At 32.9% G+C, this 24,739-nt stretch overlaps 2 pseudogenes; both read right to left on the bottom strand.

Moving 5' to 3' along the window:
- Positions 1-14,248: 14,248 nt before the first annotated feature.
- On the bottom strand, positions 14,249-14,367 carry LOC118603242 (annotated as a pseudogene).
- A 9,811-nt stretch (positions 14,368-24,178) lies between these two features.
- Positions 24,179-24,297, bottom strand: LOC118603120 (annotated as a pseudogene).
- Between the last annotated feature and the right edge of the window lie 442 nt (positions 24,298-24,739).

Raw genomic sequence — 24,739 nt, 5'->3', positions numbered from 1 at the left:
ATTCACTATCACTGTCTATAGTTGGTTCAGTTTCTACTAAACACATTGTACAATTAAATAGTATTATACAGTATGTATAGGGTAGAAGGAAAACTTTATGCTTAACCTTGTCAGAGCAGCCAGAAAAATATTCCAAGTAAGTTTTATAAAATTTAAGTAGATAAAATTAGACTGTTCAATGATTCATTTTATGTAAAATTAAACTACAATCAAGTTAGAAAACAAAAGATTCAATTAGCGAATATATATTGTATGTATTCATCTTCCGTTTTGAGTTTGACTGAGTTCAAAATAGCTGACCTTGAAAAGGAAGGAAAAGATATCAAAGGCATCTCATTTAGACTGGGATTCTTGGGTTCTGGAGTTGGCAAGGAAATTGACAGAGATTCTAAAAGTAAATATTTTCTATGCTCCTGCGCTGGATTATGGAGCAATTTCAATCTAGCTTTGATATCGCTCTACTTTTTCTGGCTTTATGGAAGGATTAGCAGCAGAAACATATGTTTCGAGTTTCACTGCTTTTTTCTTCTTTCTTACTTGAAAGTAAAATTCTATCATGTAGCCTGGAGCACACCTACCTGTTAAGGTTTTGGTAGGGTTTCATATAATTTCAAAACGTATGAGTAGAGTATAGGTATGTAAGAAAGAGAGATAGTTTATTCTACACTTCTAGGTTCTGCTGGCTGATCTGATCATTAAATCAACATGAGATAGATTAGCAACTAAAAAATAACCAAATTTAATTACATATGTACATCTGGAAACTCCACATACATAAGGATATCAGAGACCCCACAGACATGAGAGACTCAGAGACAGGTGCAATGAGGTAAATATGGCATTTTAAGCCAAAGAGTGAGGTAAGGTGCCCTAGGGCTTCAGAGAGGAAGAGGGCAATTTGTGGAATGATAAGAAAAGCAGATGTTCAGTAATTAGGTTTGTCCTACCAGACAGATAAGTCATTAAAAGTTATTTCTGAGTGATAACTTTTACTATGGGAAGGCCTGCATTTTAGATTCTTCCAGGTAGTTAAGGGAGGGGCAGACATTTCTCCTCAGGCTTAAGGTCTTAAATGCCTTTAGCTCAAAATAATCCACATGCTAGAGTGACATATCTTGAGGGAGCCTGTCCTGAACCACTTCAGGTAAAATATCAAAGAATGTTGTAATTCTAGATTTCCATCACTATGCTTTTAGATACAAGGTTCTAAATTGTATTATTTTAATGTTAACACCAAGTCTCTTTTGCTGTGATAAGTATTATATTATATGTTATGTAATATGTAAGGTGAAATATACATGTACTTATATAAATATAGGAAAAAAATAAATATATTGGGTTTTCCCTTAGGTTTAAATGACATAAATATCTTAAATGGTGCCTGGAAAATAAGTACTCAATATATTTTAGTAATTCTTCTCTTCCTCCTTATTTGTCAACACTCCCCGCATGTAAATCTCCAATCTCTTTTTATGGTCCTCGAACCTAATATTTCTTAGTAAACACTGTCCAGAGTAATGCTTTAACCATTGGGCCAACACTAAGTTTACAACTGGTTTTTGCAAATCATGCTTATGCAAATGAGATTCCTAATTTGGAAGCTGAAGGACATAATTGGACCTATAGTATCGTTGAAGTCTAGATTACCTAAAATAGATGGTAACATGAAGATAAGTGACAGAAGACTGTGGTACTGTGGTAGCCAAATTTCACGAGGTTGTAAACAGGCAGGAATTTTGAAGAATAGTGAGTTCAATAGACTTGAGAAGTGACAGAAGAATGGGGCCTGTTAGTCTGTAAGCTGCCTAGATGTCATTAACAAACCAATGGTTTTTTCTGGATCCTAAGTGTGGATAAAAACCATCAGAATTACCTAGGAATGTTTATTAAATGTTGAATTATCAAACTCCAACTCAGGCACATAAGTTTATATTCTCTGTGTTTTAAGATCTTACTATGGAGATTCTTTTGGGCACCAGACTCTGAGAAACTCTTGTCCAGGTACATCTCTCACTTAAAATTCTGAGAGAGGAGTGGAAAGTTCTCAGCCAGCTTAATTCTGCTCTATGATTAACTACTTGATCAAAGACCTTTCTCCCCTTTAAGTGATCTGTTGATTCTCTAAGTTATTCTTTGCAAAATTGATGTTACTTTTTAACACTTAAGTATGTCTTATCTCACCATAAAAACAAAACAAAACAAAACAAAAAAACAAAAAACAGGCCTTCTTGGAAAAATGGCTAAATTACAGGTCTTGAGTAAGAATGTATAAAATGAGGCTATAATAACTTGTCCACTGTTTCCCACTGGCTAAAATATTCAAACACAACTTCAATCAATTGTAGTACATTGCATATATAAAAGTCCGTGTGTTCCTAAAGATATGCAAAAGTTGAGAAAGCAAAAAATGTCATGTATATATCTGTTTGAGTACGTGTATCAGCCGCAAGATCAAGAAAGAAAATTGAAACTGCAAGTTTCAACGTGAACATTCCCTTAACTTGATTATGTTTCTAGTTTAATTTGTGTTGACTAATAGGAAATCTCACTTCTAGTTAATAGGTTTTTTGATGTTCTTCTCCTTGTTTTTAATCTTTTCCAAAATGAATAGTTTGAATCTTCTTGTTTTCAGTAATTTCTAATTCACTTTTGGTTTTGTTTGCAAATTGCTACAAATATCACTCACTGGAAAGCAAGTTGTGCTTTTAGGCTGCATGTTCTGACAGCCTCCATTCTGTAACAAGTGCTAATTGCAATGAAAACATAGAATTCAACCACATTTTATCACTCTTTAACATTATATTCTCTTACATTCTTACTGTGCCTCTATCAGGCTTTAGCTTAAGTAATACAAATGCAGAATTCATTGTTTCCATAGTTGTTTTGAATTTACTATAAAGACAACCCTGACACTATAAAATATTTTCTGTCTTAAACCTTCATAAATGTTGAAGGGGACTAAAGTTTTCCGCCCTCAAATATGACTGTTGGGATACTAATTTTAAGCTGGTAATTAAGAAACAAAAGACTCAGCTAAAGAAGAAGTCACATTGAGACTGGTAGGATGGGCAGAGAAGGGAAACAGGCTGGTCTCACATCCACCTGTGGTAGTTGAGAATCAATCAGCAAAGATATCTTGGCTGTGGAGGTCCCCACTAAGAAGTAAGGGCTTCCAGCCCCTTATCAGGCTCCTCAGCCTGGAACACCAGTGCAGGGAAAAGGAGTCCCTACAACAACTGGCTGTGAAAATCAGCAGGAATTCCAACTGGGTGAGACAGAGGGCTGCTAAAAACCCAGATATCCTCTTAAAGAGCACAAGCACGGATTTACTTGATCACACTCACCCTAAGCTCCAGTGCTGGGGAACCAGCAACAAAAACTCCAGGAGTATATGAGGAGAAGCTGAATTGTATACCTCCACGGCAAAAGCTGGAGGGGCAGATCTCTTTGTTGAACCCCAGGTTCCAGTGTTGAATCTTCTTCCCACATAGCCTGCAGGTACAAGTGGCACTAAATCTGAATCTGCATTAATCTAGTGAACACTGCTAGCCCCACCCTACTGACTCCCTAGACCACATCCCACCCAACTCACATACCACCTGAGCCTCCTTCATCAACTCTTCCTCACAGAAAACCAGCCTTGACCCTGGCTACAGGCTTTCCTAAAAACTCTCAAAGTTCTGTAGGCCCCAGACAGGTGGCAGCTAGCCTCAGCATGCCCTGTGTCTCAGGCTGAGTGGCCTCATCTGAATCTTCATTAACTTCATGAACACTGCTCACCCCACCCTGGTGACACCTTGAGACACCAACACCGCCCCATTCAACACTGCCTAAGACACTTTGAACAGCTATTCCTCACAGGCTGGCAGCATTGGCTTGTGCTGGAGACTTTTCTTTTCCTAAAAACTCTCAAAGGCCCGCAGGCACCAGGTAGATGATGACTAGCCTCAGCATACCCTTTACCTTTGCTGAGCAGCCCTAGGACTGGCACTGATGGAAGCTAACCCGAGTTCTCAACATGGCCTCTCCTATGTGCCCCTGGGCTCAGCATAGTCAGCTACCAATCACAGATCACTTTGTAGCTCCTACCAGCTGGCCCTGGGTGAGGCACAGGCAGAGACTGACTTTAGCCTGTACCAGAGATTATCCCAAGAGGCTCCAGAACCAATAAACCAGGTGGCCAATTTCAGACTACAACAATGCATCACCCAATTAGCTCCACAAATGGCATACACAAAAGGTAGTCTCGGTAGACACTAGAGCCCCACTGGGGTCAATCCTGCTTTGTGGGCATCTGTTGTAATCATGGACGGTCCTCACAGTTAGTCAGCCTGAGAGTCAACCCCAACCACTGATATGCCAACAGCAATCAAGACACAACTACAACAGGGGGCTATACACAACCCACACAAGGGACACTCCTGGAGTACCTGGCTCGGGTGACCATGGACAGTGTGCCACAGGGACCCACAAGACACCTACTACATAATGTCACTAGGACAAGACTGGGAAATGCAGCAGACCTACCTAATATATAAAAAGAAGCACCAAGAGGCAGCCAAAATGAGAAAACAAAGAAACATGCCCCAAATTAAAAAAAAAAAAAAATAGAAAAAGACTCCAGAAAAAGAACCAAATAAAATGTAGTCAAGCAATCTACCAGATATAGAATTCAAAACATTGATTATAAGGATGCTTAACGAACTTAGAGAAAGAACAGATGAACTCAGTGAGAGAATGAACACCTGGATCACTGGGGACCCAAACTGACCTATAAAAAATACAATTGGTAGAGGTTGAACTTTTCTTTATGGATTGAGGCAAAACCTGCAATCATTAAGTCATTTATTTGAAAATATTATTAATAACTTTACTGATTATTTGATTTTTATAAACACTATGCTTTCTTCCTAGCAAAAATTAGTTAAATTTAGTAATGCTTGTCTCCTTTTTACAAACATATTAAAGATAAAGTTTGGGAGGTGACATACTAGAAACTGGATCTTATTAGCCATTTTTTATTTCAGTAAATACATTAAGAAAGATTAACAAGTTTAAAACAGTGTTTCTCCAAATGTGATCCTCTTCTGAAGTACCTTGAGATTTCTGATTCCAGGCTCTTCTAAATTAAAATCACTGAGTTCTAGACCTACAAGTATGGATGAATAACAAAAAACCCAGGTGATTCTAATGCATTTGTTTGAGAACCAATGCTTTAAACTTCTAAGGTAAAATTAACATTCAGCTAGATTGAATTATCATAAACATTCAGCAACTGGCAAATGTTTAATAGGCACCTTATTAAAAGAAGCTTTCAGTTTCACACAATGAAGACTTGCAATCCATTAACCCCCATCTGTGTCTGCTCAATTCACAGTCAGATTTAAGAATAAAAACACTTACATAGAAGAGCCCCAGGCCAGAAACAAAGCTCACTCAAATTTAACAGTATCTTAGGTCCCCAAATATACAACCTTGAATTAAAAGCAAAAACATAAATAGGGTTGAAAGATGAAGGGGAGGAAACATTTTTGTTTTGTTTTATTTTTCCTTTATCACTTAGGCAGCAATAACAATACAAGAACCGTACTATTTATTTTAAAGTTTTGAATGTAGTATCATCCAGTGAATATGTATATTTTGATATCCAATAAAAATAGGCCATTTAATTGCTTTGACTTTTGCTTCCTAGAGAGAATGAATTCTTTAATACTAACTTTTAAACAGCTATAATTTTCTTGTTGATCTTTGAATGTTTCCCACTAAGCCAATTTCATGCTGATGCAGGCCAGTGGCCCTCCCTCGTATTATCATTAATGAGGCTAAGGCACTCAGTAAAGGGAGAATGACCTTTCTTAAACAGTAGTTAGTCATCCAGTTGATGCTGATGAAAACATGTAGGATCATTAATTGAATAAATGATCACAAAGCAGATACCAGTGATGAAACAATGTAACGAGGGAAGATAAAATTTTGCATCCTTTTTTTTTAGAGTATGGAGTCTAGAGTGGATAAATAATAATCTAATTTATGGTTAAATAAAGCACCCAATTGGCATTTTGGCAAAAGGGTTATGTCAAAACACAGTTAATAAATGTCCATCATTTTAAAGAGTACAGTAGATTTGCTGAATGACCATGCATCATACACATCGATGAGGTGACTATATTATCTATATAATCAAACCTGAGATCTGACTTCAGTCTTACCCTCTGTTTATATACTCTGAGAACTTAAGCAATTTAAAAAAAAAATCTTCCTGTCTTATTCTATTAATTTATAAGTGGGATGTGAAAATATTACCTACCACATGGCAAGATACCAGCTATATCTGATTGGTCTGAGGTTTATATGAAATAATATTTCACTGAGCCTGGTATAGACTTAAAATTATTAACTAATAGATTTTTATCACACTACAAAAAACCACCATCGTCTCAAAGGCAATTCTCCTTACAGAAGTCACTTATATTAATTCTGGTTCTGTTCTATTCAGGGTCTTCTGTATGTGTATTATTATAAACTCAAAGTCATTTTAAAGTAAATTATTATGTATTTAGATGTAAATGATGATTATATGTTTTTTGTTTGATTTTATTAGTCTACCGATGTCATCTTTGCCTTTATAAAGTTGAATTAAGGCAGTGATAAAAGATAACATCTTCTTTTTGGATCTAAAGTTTCAGTTGTCCGTGTCTTTTAAAATATTTTCATGAGTTTTCACATCTCTGCTATATATCACTCTAAAAATAAGTTGAAATTTAGACAACTGTCCATTGACTTTGGCAAAGGAAAAGATTAGACCTAAATCTCACAAAGATCAAGTCACGTAATTCCAATTTTCTTCAGTGGCTTCTTTTTTGATGTCTGCATGGAGAAAGGCTGTCTTGAGTCATAATCTCTTGAGTTCAATAACTAGGAAGGTTAGGCCAGGTCAGTGACTGACTTGAAAGCCATGAGGAAATGTTCAGGATTTCTAAGAAATGTTCCGAATGTATCATTGGTTGATAGTTTTTCTACTCTGAGTTTTAGAGACAGATCGTATCAGAGGCAGTACATAAATAGATTTTGGGTTAATTTAGTATGCTCAGGAACTTAGCATATTACACCTGTATTTCAAAAATACCAATGTCCTTAAAATCACCTTATGGCTTGACTATAAAAAGATATATTCCAATACTAGCTAGTCTTCTAGTTTGCTTTTATACATGTTTCTAACCACTTCATTTTCCAAGAGAAGATATTAAAAATCATTAAGTAAAATCTCCTTTATTCTCTAAGTCCCCATTTCCTTAAGTAGAAACAAAGAATTAATAAATCCAATTCGGAGAATTACAAAAATTGTGAACATTTCAAGAAACATAATATATGAAAGCCACATGAGTCTTATTTATTCACTTTATTATTAAATGCTGTAAATTTGCTCAAATGTATTAGTAAAGTCAAACTTTGGTAATTTTAAATTTCTTCATTCAGCATATGTTTATATATACTCTACATTCTATAAAGCCTTGTTCCATGCTAAATAAGTTTAAACATGCCATTCTGACCAATATTAATATTTACCTATAAGAGTCAGAGTGAGTCAATGCAGACTGTCTTAGTGTCATATAAACAGATCTACCTAACCATCAATAACCATAAGAATTACAACCTATCCAGTCAACTAATGTTTCGAGTAGCACTTTAATTAATATTAGAGGCAGATTTTATTTATTGTTAATTCAGTTGTTATTTTATTTTTCTCATCTTTTTTTCTCTGTTGGTAGTTAACCACCTGCAGAGGAAGCCTTGGCTGCTCTTGAGTTCTAGTGGGCACCCAGTTCTATCACTGCTGGCTGACAGAGAACAGGAATCACCTCAATTCCTCTACTACTCTCCTTTCAGAAAGAATATGTAAACCATATCAGGGATGGTACATGCTAATGAAATGAATGATCACTTTTAGTTATTTTAATGTATTAAAAATCTTTTGGTTTTAAATGTTCTATAAATTATCTTGATAATGCAGTTGGGCCATAGTAATCCTATCTTATAATACACAATACTTTAACGCAAATTTCTTATCGTGGCATTTAAGTCACACTATCTTCCTTTATTTTACTAATATATTGGGCACTTGTGCAAATTCCGATATTGGTCAGTTGTTTTTTCTTATTCAAATGTTTGCTTTCACAGTGATAGTTATGTTAATAATTAAAAATTTAATTCAAACTCACCTGGGACCTAATGGCATCATTCTTTAGATCTGTATTGTATGGATATTCATGTAGTAGCTAACTCCAAGGTTATAGGTCATATGCCTGTTCAAATAGTACTTATTTATCTATTCCATTCTAGCAATCTTGGTGAGTCTAACCCGTGACATGTAATTAAAGATGAATAATCTTCATTCTATATCTTTCTGTATCAGAGAAAATTGTGTTAAGATAGAATCATAATTTCTCTCCTTAAAGTCCCCTGTTTTCATAGTTCTTTATAGACAAATATAATTATTGTCTTATTTAATTTGGATTTCTCTTTCCTGCAGTCAAAAAGTTTGGTTAACACAGGATTTAAAAATTGTGAACACATTTACCTTAAAACTTACTAATAGTATCCAGATCCTATTTAATCTATGTTTCCCAATTAATTTAATATCATAAGCAAGTGGTTATATGCTAGTCATCATCAGTCACCAAAACCTAAGAATAGTCTTACCATAGTCTACCTCTACCAATGAAATAGAAATTCTGACCCATCCTGAACAAGTTGTTTTATGTTAATAGAGTAATTAAGTAGATGGAAAATAATGCGGCAGATATTATTACTTAATTTAAATGTAAAAACATATATATCTTCTCTGGCTACTCTTTTATTTTTCAGTTTTATACGTAAGTATGTAAAATTCTAAGCTGCTATATTTCTGAAAATTATATAGAAGCAGTTTTTTCTTTCATTACCACAGAAATTAGAAAATTTTATCTGGTTACAAAAATTTTTCTATGAAAGTTTTCCTATTTCTATCAACCAGATTTAATATTGGTTCGATGTGACTAAAGGAGTTACTAAAGTGTTATTTTCCTTAAAATATATCAATTTTGAACTTTCAGAGAATCAATACTTAGATCAAAGTTATAGAAAAGTACTTATTAAATAAATGGAATGCTATTAAAATGAAACTTATTATATAGAAATACAAAGCTTTTAGACTGTGTCTTCATTAACTGTTACGCATTATTATTTTTCAACCTTTAGGCAAAGTATCATATTCTCTGTGATAAGTATATAAATAGGCTGATGAGATTTTCAGTGCTTCTGAAAAGAATCTTTTATCTGGCCAATGTAATGTGGAGTCATAATCTCAAGAGGAAAAATAATATGTGGAGCATGCTGAAGTAGGTTAATGAGGAAAATTTATTGCAATCATGTGAAACTAAGGAGGCCAGATGCAGGCCGTCTTATTCTAAGTTCACTAGCTGTAGGGTATATTATTTTATTACTTCATATATGAGAGTGGGGAATAATATATGCATAATACTTATATTCTTAAAATAAAATGAGCATTTATTTGTGAGCCACATATAGAAATTATCATATATATATATAAATGATTATTATTTACTATGGCATACTTGTTACTGATTTCTTATTATGAGTTAACTTGATATAGGGACAGAAAGTGATAAATGTAGATATAGATGTAGATATAGACACAGATATAGATATAAATATAATAATAATGAGAAATCAGTTGCCAGTATTTGGTATTAGTGATACTTGGTGTATCATCGTCAGCAGCAGTATCTTTATTATCATTATTATCTGCTATTATAGCAAGTCAGTAAGACAAGGTTGATACCACACATGAGCTTTCACATTGTGAAAAAGAATAAGAATTCACGCATATACTTCAATAAGATAAATATAATTTTTATCGAAAAAATTAATACATGCTTTGAGATTTAGAACTGTTTTCTGACAATGTATTCTTTCATCAGATGTGATGATAAATTTTTATTTGTTTACAAATGAAGGAAAAATTACTGTATTATTTTAATGATGTCTCTCTCCTCTGCTCAAAACTTTCCAATGACTTCCCATCTTACTAAGATTAAAGATAAAATTAAGCATAGAAATCTCTACCTGATCAGGTTCCCATTATCTCTTGAACATGTCTGATACTACTCTTCCTTTTGCTTAATCTGTTCCAGCCAGAAAGACTACTTAGCTCTTCTTAGAACATACTAGGAATACTCCCATCTTGACGTCCTTACATTGTGCCTAGAAACCTTTTTCTCCAGAGAGATAAATGGTTTACTTCTTTAAATCATTTAAGACTTTGCTCAATTGTCACCTTTGCAGTGAGGCTTATTTTTACAATGCATACGAAGTTACATGTTGCTTAATCATTTGCTTCTAAGGTATCCTTGGCATGTCAGAAGAAACGAAGAAGTATATTTTAAAGAAACAGCTTACCCAGATGGGTCTGGATTAGATTTTACCAATGAGTAGATTTCATATAAGATTGAGAACAGAAAATGGAGATGCCGTTACCCTAGAGAATCTTGGGAAGCCCAAATTTCAGAGTAGCTTCTTTATGTTTGTAACTGTTTCCAATTTATATAAAAAAAGAGAATTTTAATTAAAAAAATCATTTTTTAGATAAGCAAAACTGAGATAGTTTACCAGAAACAGGCTTTATGACAATAGAGTCTAATGAATTCACTTCAAGAAAAAAAAAAAAGAAAAGAAAAGAAAATCCCCAAAGGACAGTCTGAAGGACAGAATGAATGGTGAATAAAAACATAAAGACTGATATGAATAATGATTAGTATAAAATAACAATGATAAAGTTCATTTATGAGATTGAAAAAAATCATAGCACTTCAATATAATTAAAAACAAGCCATAGACTGGGAGAAAATATTAGTCACCAAAATATATCTGATAAAGAATTGGTACCAAAAATATACAAAGAACACTTAAAATCCAATAATAAGAAAACAAAACATCCAGTTAAAAAATTAAAAATGGACCAATGAGCTGAACAGATACCAAAAAAGATATATGATGGCAAATAAACATATAAACATATAAAAAAAGTTCATCACCTATCATTTGGGCTAGAATCTAAAACATTGGAAACACCAAATGCTGGTGAGCATGTGGAGTAACAGGAACTCCCATTCATTACTTGTAGGAATGCAAAATGATACAACCAATTTGGAAGACAGTTTGGCAATTTCTTAAAATACTAAACACTCTTACCGTATGATCCAGCAATCATGCTACTTGGTACTTACTTGAAAACTTGTATCTACACAAAAAACCTAAACTCTAGTGTTTTTAGCAGCTTTATTGATAGTTGCCAAAACATGGTAGCGACCAAGATATGCACCAGTAGGTGAATGGATAAATAAATCGGTACATCGTACGACAGAATAATTAATATTCAACAACAGCAAAAAATGACTTGGTGGAATGAAAGTCATGAAAGATGTGGTGAAACCTTAGATGCATTGTTAAGTCAAAGAAATCAATCTGGAAGGGCTATATACTGTAAGATTCCAACTATATGACATTCTGAAAAAGGCAAAAGTGTGGACACAGTAAAAAAAAATCAGTGGTTGGCAAACATTCAGGAAGAGGGAGGAAGGAGTCAATAGGTGAAGCACAGGGACTTTTTAGGGCAGTGAAACTGTTCTGTATGATACTGTAATGGTGGATGTGTATCATCAGACATTTGTTAAAACCCACAGAATGTAAAACATGAAAAAGAAACCCTAATGTAAACTGTGGGTTTAGTTAATAATGTATCAATTTTGACTAACCAACTTTAATAAATGGACCACCGTAATGGAAGTTGCTAATAGTAGAAAACAGTGAATACATAACTAGACTATTGAAGAAAATTGTTTTAAGACATGTGAATGATTACTTGTGTACTTTGAATGAATTTTTAAGTGAAAGCATCATGCATGAATTTAAAAACTGCTGTATATCAAACATCTCCAATGGAGGACCATTTAATATACACTGTATTATTTTTATCAGTCAAAAAGTGACTGATGTAATGATGAAGACACTAACGGATTCAGTAAGAGACTGAAAAAGATTATTTTCATAAATGGTGATATGTACAAAGGTAATATGACAAACACATTATTGTACATAATTTATATGTGTATGACACTAGAATTAAATGCAAGTAAAAATTGCAGCGGCAATCTATTAAGAAAGAATTAATCTAATTATTCACAAATAATATTTTCATACACATACATATTGGAAAGATAAAAGAGTTCCATAAGATCATTGGGTATATGATCAATCAGAATATCAATTACATTAGAAAATACAATTTAAAAGAAGACACAGTTTAAACAGTGCCAGAGAACATATAGTACCTTGGAATAAATCATAAAAAACACCTCTAAGTCTTCTACGGTGAAACTTGAAAATGTTAATAGAATATAATAAGAAAGATATAAATGATTGGGGAGTCAGATCATGCTGATGAATATAAAAATTAAATGTTATAACACTGTCATTATTTGCAAATGATGTAGAGTTTTGATGCAAATCCAAATAATCTTCCTCAAGATTTTGTTATGATTTTACAAGTTAATTCTCAAATTTATATTGAAGAATCAAATCCTTCCATTTCTTAGAATAGTTGAAGGATGACTCTCCCACTGAGAATAATTAGAAAAACTAGATAAAATTAAAATAAATGAGTACTTAGTAGCATCAGAGAACTAGACAGCAAGGACCGTAAGAGGCAAGCATTATGGAGAGAAGGGATACATATTGAACTGATCTCTGTGTTTCGCATAGCTTTTCTCCTCATATTTGCTAATCTTTTAACAGCAGCTGAAAGGTTAAGCTGAGCAGGAACTGGTGGCTACAAGTCTGAGAAACTGAGAGGAATTTTGACCTTCTCTTAATGCTGCATGAAAAAAAAACCTTATAATTTAGAAGACATAGTAAACATTTCAAGCTTTCTTTTGGGACTCTTGAAAGCAAACAACATGTGCATAAATGCTAACACTCATAAAGCCTGAAAATCAGCTTTAATCAGATCAAACCCAGATCGAAGCCATCATCTGTCTGCCAAAAACCAAAGTAAATCCATCTAGGAGAAACAGGACTTTAAAATTTCCCTACAGTCTTCACAGGCAATGTCCCGCATTTAATCAATGATTATCAAGCATACCAAGATGTAGGAGCAATTGACCAAAATACAGGAAAAATGCAATGGAAATAAGTTGCAAAACTATTAAAATCTTAGAGAATCTAAACAGAGGATTATAATGTAAAGACAAGAAGCAAATGAGAACTTCATATGTGAAAAATAGAATCACTGAAATTAAGAATTCAAAAGGATTTAATACCAGGTAAGATATAGCAGAGTATAAGATCCATATCCTGGAAAATAAGACAATAGTAAATAACCTAAAGCATGAAAAAAATAAAAAATAAATAAAATATTTTAAAAAGCAAGAGACATATGGAACATGAGAACACTGGCGACATCAATGCAGCTAGAATCCAAAAGAAATGAAGAAAGAGAATGAGGTTAAAAAATATTTGAAGATGAAATGACAAGATATTTCAACACTGATAAAATATCATGCCAGAGATTTAAAACCTCTAAGAATGCCAAGCAGAATATATACAAAGAAAACCACACATTTAGGCTCAGGATAGCAAATCTGCTGAAAATTAAAGCCAAAAAGAAATTCTTAAAAGTAGCCAGAGAAAAAGATATTACTTGAAAGGATCAACAGTAAGACTTAGAGCAATGGAAATAATGCAAATCAGAATGCAAAGAAATAAAATCTTTGAAAGTCTGAAAGAAAACAACTCACAAATTAAAATTCTGCATACGATGGAACTATCCTTCAAAAAATGAAAATAATGATATCCCTAGACTGACAATTTGTTGTCAGCAATGCTACACTTAAAAAAAAAAGAATTAGTGAGTCCAGTATATTACTATAGAAATAAGAATACACCCAAGATAAAGGAATGCATATGTGCATTAAAAAGGCATGTTAAAAATGCTCATGAAAGTGCTATGTGCAATAGAACCAAACTCAAGACAGCCAAACTCAAGACATTCCACTATGAACAATGGAATGAATAAATATGCCAGCAGTCTATTTATTTATTTAATTTTTTTAGGTGAGGCAGCCCTTGGTTGACCTCACAGATTGCAAGGATTTTGTCAGCTTACAATTCCTAATTTTTAAATTTTTTTTTATGCTTACAGCACCTGGTCTTCCGAGGCGGTCTCTCATCCAAGTACTAACCTGGCTCGACCCTACTTATCTTCCAAGATCAGATGGGATCGGGCTTGTTCAGGGTGGCATGGCCGTAAACCATCAGTAGTCTATTTCTTAAATAAAATATTACATAGTCATAACTAGGAACAACCTGTTCCTACACATAACATGAATAAATCTCACAAATTTAATTTTGAGAAATAAATCCATATACAATAATAAATAATATGTTATCCAATATCCTTGGATTCCAAAATCAGGTAAAATTAAATTTTGATGTTAGAAGCCAAGATAATGGTTGCTTTTATTGAGGATTGTGGGAATAAGAATTTGGAGGAAGATAAGAGGGCTTTTCCAGTATCGACAATGGTTTATTTCTCTTTATTGGTGGCAGTTAGTTGATTATATCCTTTGTAATATTTATGAGTATACTTATATTTGATATTCATGTACAATTATGGTTGCTGCATTTTTGTACGTACTATACTCTGATTAAAAATTTATTTTATAAAAGGAAAACAGCCAAGACAATCAACAAAAAGAAAAAAGTAGAGGTACTTCATCTTTTGTAGAAAACAAGAATATTAACAAGCATAGTACTTATGAAGATACACATAAATTAATGAAGGAAGCAGATGAGAAGGCCCAGAAAGAGATGCAAGTCATATATGGAAACCTAGTATTTAAAACAGGTGACACTGTAGATTATTGGATCAAGGAGGAAATGTTCAATAAATGAAGATGAAAAAAATCATTTATTTCTATGGATAAAGTAGGATTTTGGGTTCTTACCTGACAACTTTCAAAAAAATGAAAATAAATTAAAGACTTGAATGTAAAATTAATAATTTTATAATTCAGAAGAAATTCTAAAAGTATACTTTTATAATATTTTATAACAAATTAATTTTTAACAAGACAAAGCTAATCACAAACAAAATGATTGGTAAATCTGATTATATGAAAATTAAGATTTTCATTACAGTGTACCATAAAGGAAGTGAAAAGATAGGTTAAAATATAGGGAAGTTTTTGTAACACCATGTAACCAACAAAAAATGTAGTGTACCAAACACATAAGAAATATATATAAATCTCAAAGTAAAAGACAAAGCACCTAATAGAAAGATGGGAAAAGACATAGATGAACATTCTATAAAAAAGCATAAATAATAGATTAAGTAGTTTACAGTTTTTTAGCCTCATTTGTTTAAAAGGAAACACAAATTAAAACCATGGCAAGCACCATTTTATATTGATTTGAAGGGGAACGAAATAGGAAATTTTACTTTCAGAGAATGTTGTAAATCAATGAGGGCTCTAATACAAAGTGGATAATAGGTAACTTGGAAAAAGTCTTTGGAAAATTATTTGACATTATCTTGTCATATTGAGTGGTAATATATTCTATAATCTACCATTATGTCTTCTTGTGCAAGTATTTTAGAGAAATTCTTGCATGTAAGCACCAAGGAACATATACTGCACTGTTCTTAGAATCAGAGTTCATCAAAGCAAATAATTTTAATAGCAAACTCAAAAACCTTGAGTAAAATTTAAAAATAAATTTTGGCAGATCATTTGATAGAATATTATATACTAGTTGAAAATTAACTATAGTCAAAATTAATAACAAAATCTTATAAAGATACTATTGGAGGAAGAGGTCACAGAATACAGCCTATGGTATGATGTCAATTATATAAAGACCTAAAACAAGTAAAAACAAATAACACCTTATTTAAGATTCATACATATGTAATCACAATGTTTTTAAAGAGAGAGAAGTAACCATGAATTTAAAAAAAGTGATAGGTCACTTTTGACAATGCTCTAGTAAGAGCTAGACAAAATTAAGAGAAAGATAGTATTATGTTTAAGTTACACATATACTAAACAATCCTAGTTTATATCCTATTCTATATAAAATGTAATAGAAAATGTACTACTTTTATATTATGCCAATGTTTTTTGTTTTTCTTCATTGTGACCTTGTACAAAATAAATTTGGCAGACAGTAAATGGTGCTACATATTCTTAAAGGGCTTACTTAGACCTCTTCAAACACAATAGCAAAGCAGTGCAGATGACAAGATTCTTGCCAGATACAAGGACATATTGCCAAGCATAATAGAAGATTAAAAATAAAATCGAAACTACGAACTCTGGGTCCTTCTTCTCAATGCTCTTTACCTCTGAGTATTCAAGTGTAATTTGAGTTAGATCTATAATTTCTTGGTTATTAAAAGCTATTAATATTTGCCTCTCTTCTGTTTTTTATTTTCAAATACTTATAGTTAAGTCAATTGCTTATCAGTAAAAGGTAGATTTAAATTCTTGTTTTAATCTTAGTTGAAAATTCTTGGATTCTGCTCTTTTTCTTGGGAAATAGCACATGGAGAATGTGGACATAGCTACAGATTTATGTTGTTAATATTATATTGTCAACAAATGTTTTTGTATTACATGTACAACAAACATCAGAATACCTTTACCCAAAATAGGTATTTAAAACATAATCAATTTAAAGTACCAAACAAACAACAAAAAGTAATGTTTGATACTCTCTTTAGATATCTCAAAGAATGTTTAAAATATCAAGTGTTTCACTTCTTTCTCACGTAGCCCTTCTGCGGTATTCGCAAAATGACTTTTACTCTGTACACCTATTAATTTTGTGCCATTCTCTCTTAAATGAAGTGTAAAAATTGGTTTTCTTCTTTAGTAATCTTTTTTCTTTACCAGGACTGATCAATATAAAATGGAGCCAAGACCACCCAGGAATACCAGGTGCTGTAGGAGTTAAAAAAAAAAAAAAAAAAAAAGAGCCACAATACTGGCATGTAGGTGTTATTATTACAAAGTAAAAAAAATAAATATGCCCAACAATGATGTTACTACTGCAAAGTTATTCCACACTGTAACTTAACCTCATCAGTTTTTAATTTTATATCTTTTAATGTAGAAATATAAGAAATTGTTTACTGGTGAAAAGTTTTACAGTACATAACATACCTGTTTTTGAACATTTCCTTTTTTTTTCTGTAATAAAAACAACTCTGTTTCAATTGACCCTTTATAGATCCCAATACTTCAGGAGGATTTTCCAAAAGGAGTGAACAATATTATATATATTTATGATAATCTGGTCATTTTTCCTAACTGAAGGTAAGATTCTCTAGAAATTTCTTAAAATTAAAATTGTAACCTCATGTGGGATATTTCTGTGCCTTGGCTAGATTTTAAGCAATTCCTCTTTCATTGTCTATCTTGTTGAATCATAACCCTGGCATCTCTAATCAATTATAAATCAATTCAGAGATTCCCCGTACTATTTCATTAGAAATAACACTTTTGGTGTCCCAAGAAATATATGTCTTATTAAGATTGATGCAAAAACTTAAAATTGTTTATCATTTGTTGAAATGGTAATAACAAAAGGAATTTTGAACTAACGCTGTAGGTGAGATAGTTCATTTTGGTTTTTTGGGCCTCATGATTTAAACTGACTGAATAGTAATCATTTTCATGTGACGTGTAATTTTCTGACCTATATGTCTTGGGGCAAAATTGGCTAAATTGCCCCAAATTTGATCATTAATAAGAATATTTTTCATATGTTCCTAAAATCCTCATTCTAATTCTACCCTACCTTTATTCTGAAATATTGTTCCATATCATAAAACATTTAAGTTTGTGCATAGGATACATAACAGAATGGATCATATTCCTCAGAAATACAATAATTAAGGTAGTAGAAACAAATTATTTTGAGAGTGGTTTCTTAGCTGTCTCTTCCATTTAATCGTTTAAATTGCAAATGCTTCTGAAAATTAGACTGACTATATCTGCATCACAATGTTTTTTTGTGAAAGTACAATAGATTTCAACTGCTCACATATCTTTGTTAGTCCACTAAACATATTGAGCTCACACTTGTTCCACCCGGAATTATCTCAAGATTTATAAGTTACCAATACACCACACTTATTTGATTTTAATGCTTTAGAATCTCACAGCTATTATATGGATGAGATTTGACCACATTATGTAACACTGCAGTTGTTAACTACAAACTGCTAAATAAAGTATACCCACTATCGTGTCCAATGAATTTACCTTACCCTGTAGATGAGTTTTACCAATATTGCTTTACTAAACCTACCCCAAGCTATATCTCATACCTGTTCTGGTTTATATATTCAGAAATTGATAAGTATACTACCAGAAGTGAAAAAATTAAAAAGTCAAGAAATTTTTACTCTAGTCACTGAAATCTAATCACTAATTTATTTTCTTTGCCCTTAATTAGTTTAATATATTAGTTATTATCCTCATGTGGGCAGAGCTTTTGGTTATTTCAAAGCAATGCATCTAAACAAATTCTAATGAAAAAACAATTACAGATACCATTTTTTTATCTTTATGATTTCCTAAAAAGAAGTTCAAGTGACTAGTTTAGATGATGAAATTTGAAATTTGAGTAAAAGTCAATGCATTAAAAGTGTCCTTTCATAAATAATTCTACAATTTTATAAGAAAAATCTCAAAGGCTTTTATGTCTTTTATGAGTATCTCAACCAAAAATGATTTATGCATCAATAGGATTAAATGAAGGAAACACATTTTTTATAGCTTTACCCATCCTGCACATTAAATTCCATTTAAGTGTGCTCATCAAATAAGTGAAATGCATTCTCTTTGGTTTCTTTAGATTAATATCAAAGTCTACTTCTTTGAATAATAAAAGCTATCCATTTCAATTCCCTGATCATAGCTTTATCCATGATTTTTGCCTTGAACCTCCAGAAGATGTAACATGTAATTCAATTCTAGAGCAAAACTTATGCAAATATATTCCTTTGCTCTCTCCCTAATCCATCTAGCCCATGCTTTTCAATCTTGTAAATTTCACTGAGTCATTTATTAAATGCAAAGTCTTAGATTTACTTAGGGCTTCTCCTTTAATTTAATAGCATCTTTAAAAAAAAAACTGAGCTACAATATCTAGAAATGGATGACTTATCAGAAGAAAGAACATAAGAATCCCTTAAGTTATTTGCCTGCTGGGCTTTTTATTAAATGATCTGCTTTGTAACAATGGGCAAAGTAAGCTTATTTGAGGTCTTTTAAAGAGATTAAAAATAAACTTATTTTCTTTTTTTTATTATCCAAGTTCAGTGATTACTACTAAAAACTACATTTTTTTTTTTTTAAGCCACAGGGAACAATTTAAGATTTCCACAGTCATTTTATCAGTGTTGGAGACAAAGAGCCATAAAACCTGGACTAGAATTTTTATGTAGAGGAAACGTGACTTCTTAATTTGTGGTGGCATTGTTTTAAAAGAAGAGGAACTAGTTGAGAAGCTGAATCTATAAGGTGTAGGATCTACTTATAACTATCTGTAGAATCTGGAATAAATCACTGTGCTTCATTTCTTGCACTTATAAAATTGAGACATTAATCTCATAGTTAATGAGAAACCCAACAAGTTAATGCAGAATAATTAAAATTCTGTATTAGCATAATGCCATTCTGTGTTTTGCTAGTTTTCATTTTATATACAGTCTTTTTGCTTATTATTGTCTTTAAATTGAATATTTTAAAAAATTAAACGTATTTTTAAAAGGAAATTTCAAATCACTATTATAATGGAAAACAAAGATGTTTTTCATAAATAGCAGAAAACCAAAAGATAAACACTTTGAAAATAAAGCAATGCTTCAAAATCCTACCAAATACCTAAATATCATGCTAGCTGAAGATTCTGAGCCTGAGGCTTTATTTTTGTTAAAAGAGGAAAAAATTATAAAGAAATTGTGATGTTAAGCAGAGATATTCTCTTTGATGTGATAAGAAGGCCAGAAAGAGAAATGAAAAAGAATATATTTTTCTCTCTATGATTCAATGTTATTTAATGTTAAAACCGCAGACCACCTAATTATTTCTTGTAATAGCAATTTTATATGTCCCATACTTTGTAAAACATTAAAGTGATAAGTATAAAAATGTTTAATGCAGTACCTTCCAATGCATTATGATTATTATACAAACCTAAAATGGTAGTTTTGCCAAATTAGAAATCTTTATCAACCCAGTTAAGTAAAACAAATATATATAGGTAGAGCCTTCTTCCAGAATGGTTCATTTTTATTTTAACAAATTCTCTAATTAGTATCATAGGCCGGTTATAGTATATAATCCTCTTTCAAGTATTTGGTAAAATAAGGACCAACAGTACTAAGTTTCTAAAATACAGAGAAATACTACACCTCCGTTGTGCTGATGAGATCATCAGCTGCAGTTTAATTTCAGTTGTTGTATTTTTCAGTTTTAAAATTTTTAAATTAATCTTTATGTATTCCATTTCTCTTTGTTCATAATTTCCATTACTTTGCTAAAACTTTCTATTTTTTTTTTCTCATTTACTCCAAGCATGTCCTTAATTGTACATTGAAGAAGTATTTTTAAAATTATGGTTATTTTAAGAGATTTATCAGATAACTCTAATATTTCTATCACCTTGCTGTTGGCATTTATTATCATTTTTCATTCACTTCAAGTCTTCCTGGTTCTTGGCATAATGTGTGATTTCTGTTCAAAACCTAGACTTTTTGGTAGTATCATATGAGATTTCTGTTCAAAACCTAGACTTTTTGGTAGTATCATATTTTTATTTTTAAAGACTAATTTTTAAGAGTAGTTTTAGATTTACAACAAAATTGAGTAGAAAATACAGTTTCCATATGCCCCCTGCTCCCACACATGCATAGTCTCCCCATTATCAACAACCCTCACCACAGTGGTACATTTGTTAACAATTAATAAATCTACTTTGATACATCATTATTACCCCAAATCCATGTATAATGACTTGTATCCACCATCATAGTACCTACAGAGTATTTTCACTCCCTTAAAAATCCTCTGAGTTCTGATTATTCATCCCTCTCATATCCCTAATCCCTGGTGGTCACTGATTTATTACTGCCTCCATAAGTCTTGCCTTTTCTAGAATGTCATATAGTGGAAATCATATAGTATATAGCCTTCTCAGATTGCTTTTTCTCACTAGCAATATGCATTGAAGATGCCTTCATGTCTTTTCATGACTTGACAGCTCATTGTTTTTTGAGTGCAAAATAATGTTCCATTGTCTGGATGTACCCCTTCATTTATCCATTCACCCATTAAAGAACATTTTGGTTGTTTCCAAGTGAAGGACCTGTATGATGAAAGCCATAAGACCCTATTAAAAGAAATCGAAGAAGATACAAAGAAACAGAAAGATATTCTGTGTTCTTGGATTGGAAGAATCAACATAGTTAAAATGACCTAACTACCTAAAACATTACACAGATTTAACACAATCTCTATCAAAATCCCATTGGTATTTTTTAAAGAAATAGAACAAAAAGTCATCACATTTGTACGGAAGCACAAAAGACCCCGAATTGCCAAAGCCATCCTGAGACAGCGTGTTTTCAGCTGGTGACAAAGCCAAGACGGCATCAATGTTAAAGAGGCCAGGAATATTTTATAACAATTGCAACAGAAGAGAGACAAGACTGCAGTCTAAACTCAACTGAATGGAAAGGAAGGACTGGGCATCTTTAGGAGTTGGGTATGAGGGCTCATGTGAGGCCATGTGTGTTTGCTAATAGCTCTATCTGCAGGCAAAGCAAACCTTCTGGAATCTTCCTAATAGGAGCTTGTTTTACAACTTTTAAGGTATACCCATCCATCCACCTAGACTTGGACCTTCCACAGAGACTGGGACAGGAACCTTTTCTTCCTTGAGGAGTTCATGACTCCCATGCTCTTGAGGATGGTTATCCTGGGTTATAAAACCAGTAAGAGGCTTTTAAAAGGATTTACATCTTAAAGAGCAAAGAAAGAATTTGCAATTAAAAGTTTACTCAAGTAAATGCACTTAGGAAAGGGAGGTCAGGGACCTAGAGGCAGAAAAAATCTGTCACAAATTTTGTCAAGCTGAGAGAATGTTAAAGTCATCTTAGTCACTGGCTTTTTCTGGTAGCACTCCAGCAGGGAAAGGGGGACATATGCCATGTGGAAATGGAAATCCAGATTCCCCATTCAGCCTCCTCTGACACTCGGGTGGGAATGGCTCTTCTTTTCTGATGAGCAGAGGCGGGAGATTTATCTCCACATGTGGTTGGAATGGACACAGTGGTTGTGGTGGCCTCGTCACTGCTAAGTAGCGACAAAAGTGGTGACTCTCCTAGGCCCCTCCTAACACCTGAGGGAAGTGGGGAGCAATCTGTTTCTGTTTCCTAGGGTGCAAGTCCAGGTTTCCCCTGTGGATTCTACTTACACTGTGCAGTGTGGGTGTTTGTTACTGCTCAGAAGGGGTGAAAGTATAGGTTTTCTACCTGGCCTCCCCTGACTCCCACCTGGTGGTGGGGGTGGCGGGATGGGGAGCCTAGTTTACAGCCTGGCAGAGGTACAAGTCCAGGCTACCCGTTCAGCCCTTCCTGACGTTGTGGAGTGGGGTCACAGATTTTTCTGTAGTGTTTGGCTGGAGTAGAGCATTTATGGTACAAAAGTTCTTTCCTAACACTCTGGAGAGAGAGAAAAGGTGCCTGTTTGGGTGCTGTTTGTCTGTGTCCACTGGCGTTTCTAGGTGCCAGCTTTTCAACTCTAAGTCTGATATATGAGGCAAAAAGAAAACCCAGGGAGCTTACTCCCATCACATTGTTCTTTGGGTTCTGAGGTTCCTAGTGGGTCTTCCTTCTCTCAAGTTTTCTTCTTCTTGGTCTTTTTTTTCTTTTTTTCTTTTTTTTTTAATATAATGTCCAGGATTTTCGGTTTAAAACTAAGGGTAATTTTCTGAGAGGAATAGGAAAAAGTAAGTCTCCTCTATATTCCTGGAAGCAGAAATGTCATATACCTTTATTTTAAATGGATAGCTGTCATTACCTTCAACTGAAAATGTTGGTTTGGAAAGTCAAACTTCTCTTCAGTGACCTAAGTTGTGCTAATGTTGGAAATCTGAGCCTTACATAGTCTATTTTTTTTTTCATGAATGCCAAATATTGTCCTCCAATGCATCAAAAATTCTTTCTTTACTGTTGATTTTATGTGACAAAATTTTAAGCTTGGTAAATTAGGTGACTCTTTATGACACAGTGTATAAATTCTTAAATTTAATGTGCCACTTATTCAATCTTCAGTATTGGTTGTTTTATTTATCTAACTTTTATTTTCTTATACAAAAAGAAAAAGGAAAAAATAATCCTGAACTCATACATTGTTGGAAAAATTAAATACAAGAATGCACGTGAATTTGTTAGTATATTCCATAGTGATATGGATGCTAATACTGTTACTATTCTATAACTTACTTTGTTCTTTCCTTCGTGCCTTTAATTGAATATGTTTTTGAATTAGCAACTTGAACTGTAATGGAAAGTTTTAAATTCAAGTGTCTAATGTGGACAGAAGTAAATTTATGTGTAATGAATTAATTTAAAACACTGGGCTAGTAAAGATTATATATAAGGGTAGAAATATATAACATAAACAGGAAAATTTTAAAAAGAAATGCTCAAAGTGAAAAGACTCCATGGATAAGACAGGATGTCGACAACTTTATCTCACATATAAGAACAAAAAATGTTTGAGATGTTGCCCATACTGTGAGATAGAAATTCAGCAGTACTGGATAAATTCATTTTTTAATTGACATTTTTGTATTTGTAAATGCAGCCTCCCAGTTTAAAAAAAAATATTGTGAAGATGTTGTGACTAAGAATGAGGGTAATTTATTTTTTAATTTTAATTTATTTATTTTTATTTTTTAGGTGAGGCAACCCTTGGTTGACCTCACAGATTGCAAGGAACTTGTCAGTTTACAATTCCTTATTTTTTTATTTTATTTTTTACGCTTACAGTATCTGGTCTTCCTAGATGGTCTCTTATCGAAGTACTAACCAGGCCCAACCCTGCTTAGCTTCCGAGATCAGATGGGATCAGGCTTGTTCAGGGTAGCTTGGCCGTAGATGGAATGCGGAGAATTTATAATTTTAGATGTTTCAGTATTCTGAGTACTGAATCATAATTATTTGTTTGCCTGCATGTTTTTAACCATATGAAAAGTAATTACCTCAAAATTTAGGGTCTTTCTTTTTTTATGTCTAGCAATGTCTAATATACAGAAAGAACTTTATTTTTTTATTTGAATAACACAGAGCCTTCGCATGCCTCTACTTCTTAGCACTTTTTTCTTTACTTTTTACCTAATCACAGTGCATTTTATTTCTAGTAGTTTGTCAGAGTCCATTCACTACTCTCTTGACATTCTATATTGATCCTTTCCTCTGGAGTTTAACATTTCACTTATGTAAACCCAGAGGTCAGTTTGTGACACTTTTCTTTCCATCCCATGATGTACCCACAGCCTCATTTTGGGGCTCATCCTAACTCTACAGGAGTATTCTTTCAGT

Source organism: Rousettus aegyptiacus, unplaced genomic scaffold, assembly GCF_014176215.1.
Source record: "Rousettus aegyptiacus isolate mRouAeg1 unplaced genomic scaffold, mRouAeg1.p scaffold_m13_p_5, whole genome shotgun sequence".
Classification (NCBI taxonomy): domain Eukaryota; kingdom Metazoa; phylum Chordata; class Mammalia; order Chiroptera; family Pteropodidae; genus Rousettus; species Rousettus aegyptiacus.
This window is presented reverse-complemented; position numbering and strand designations above follow the sequence as displayed.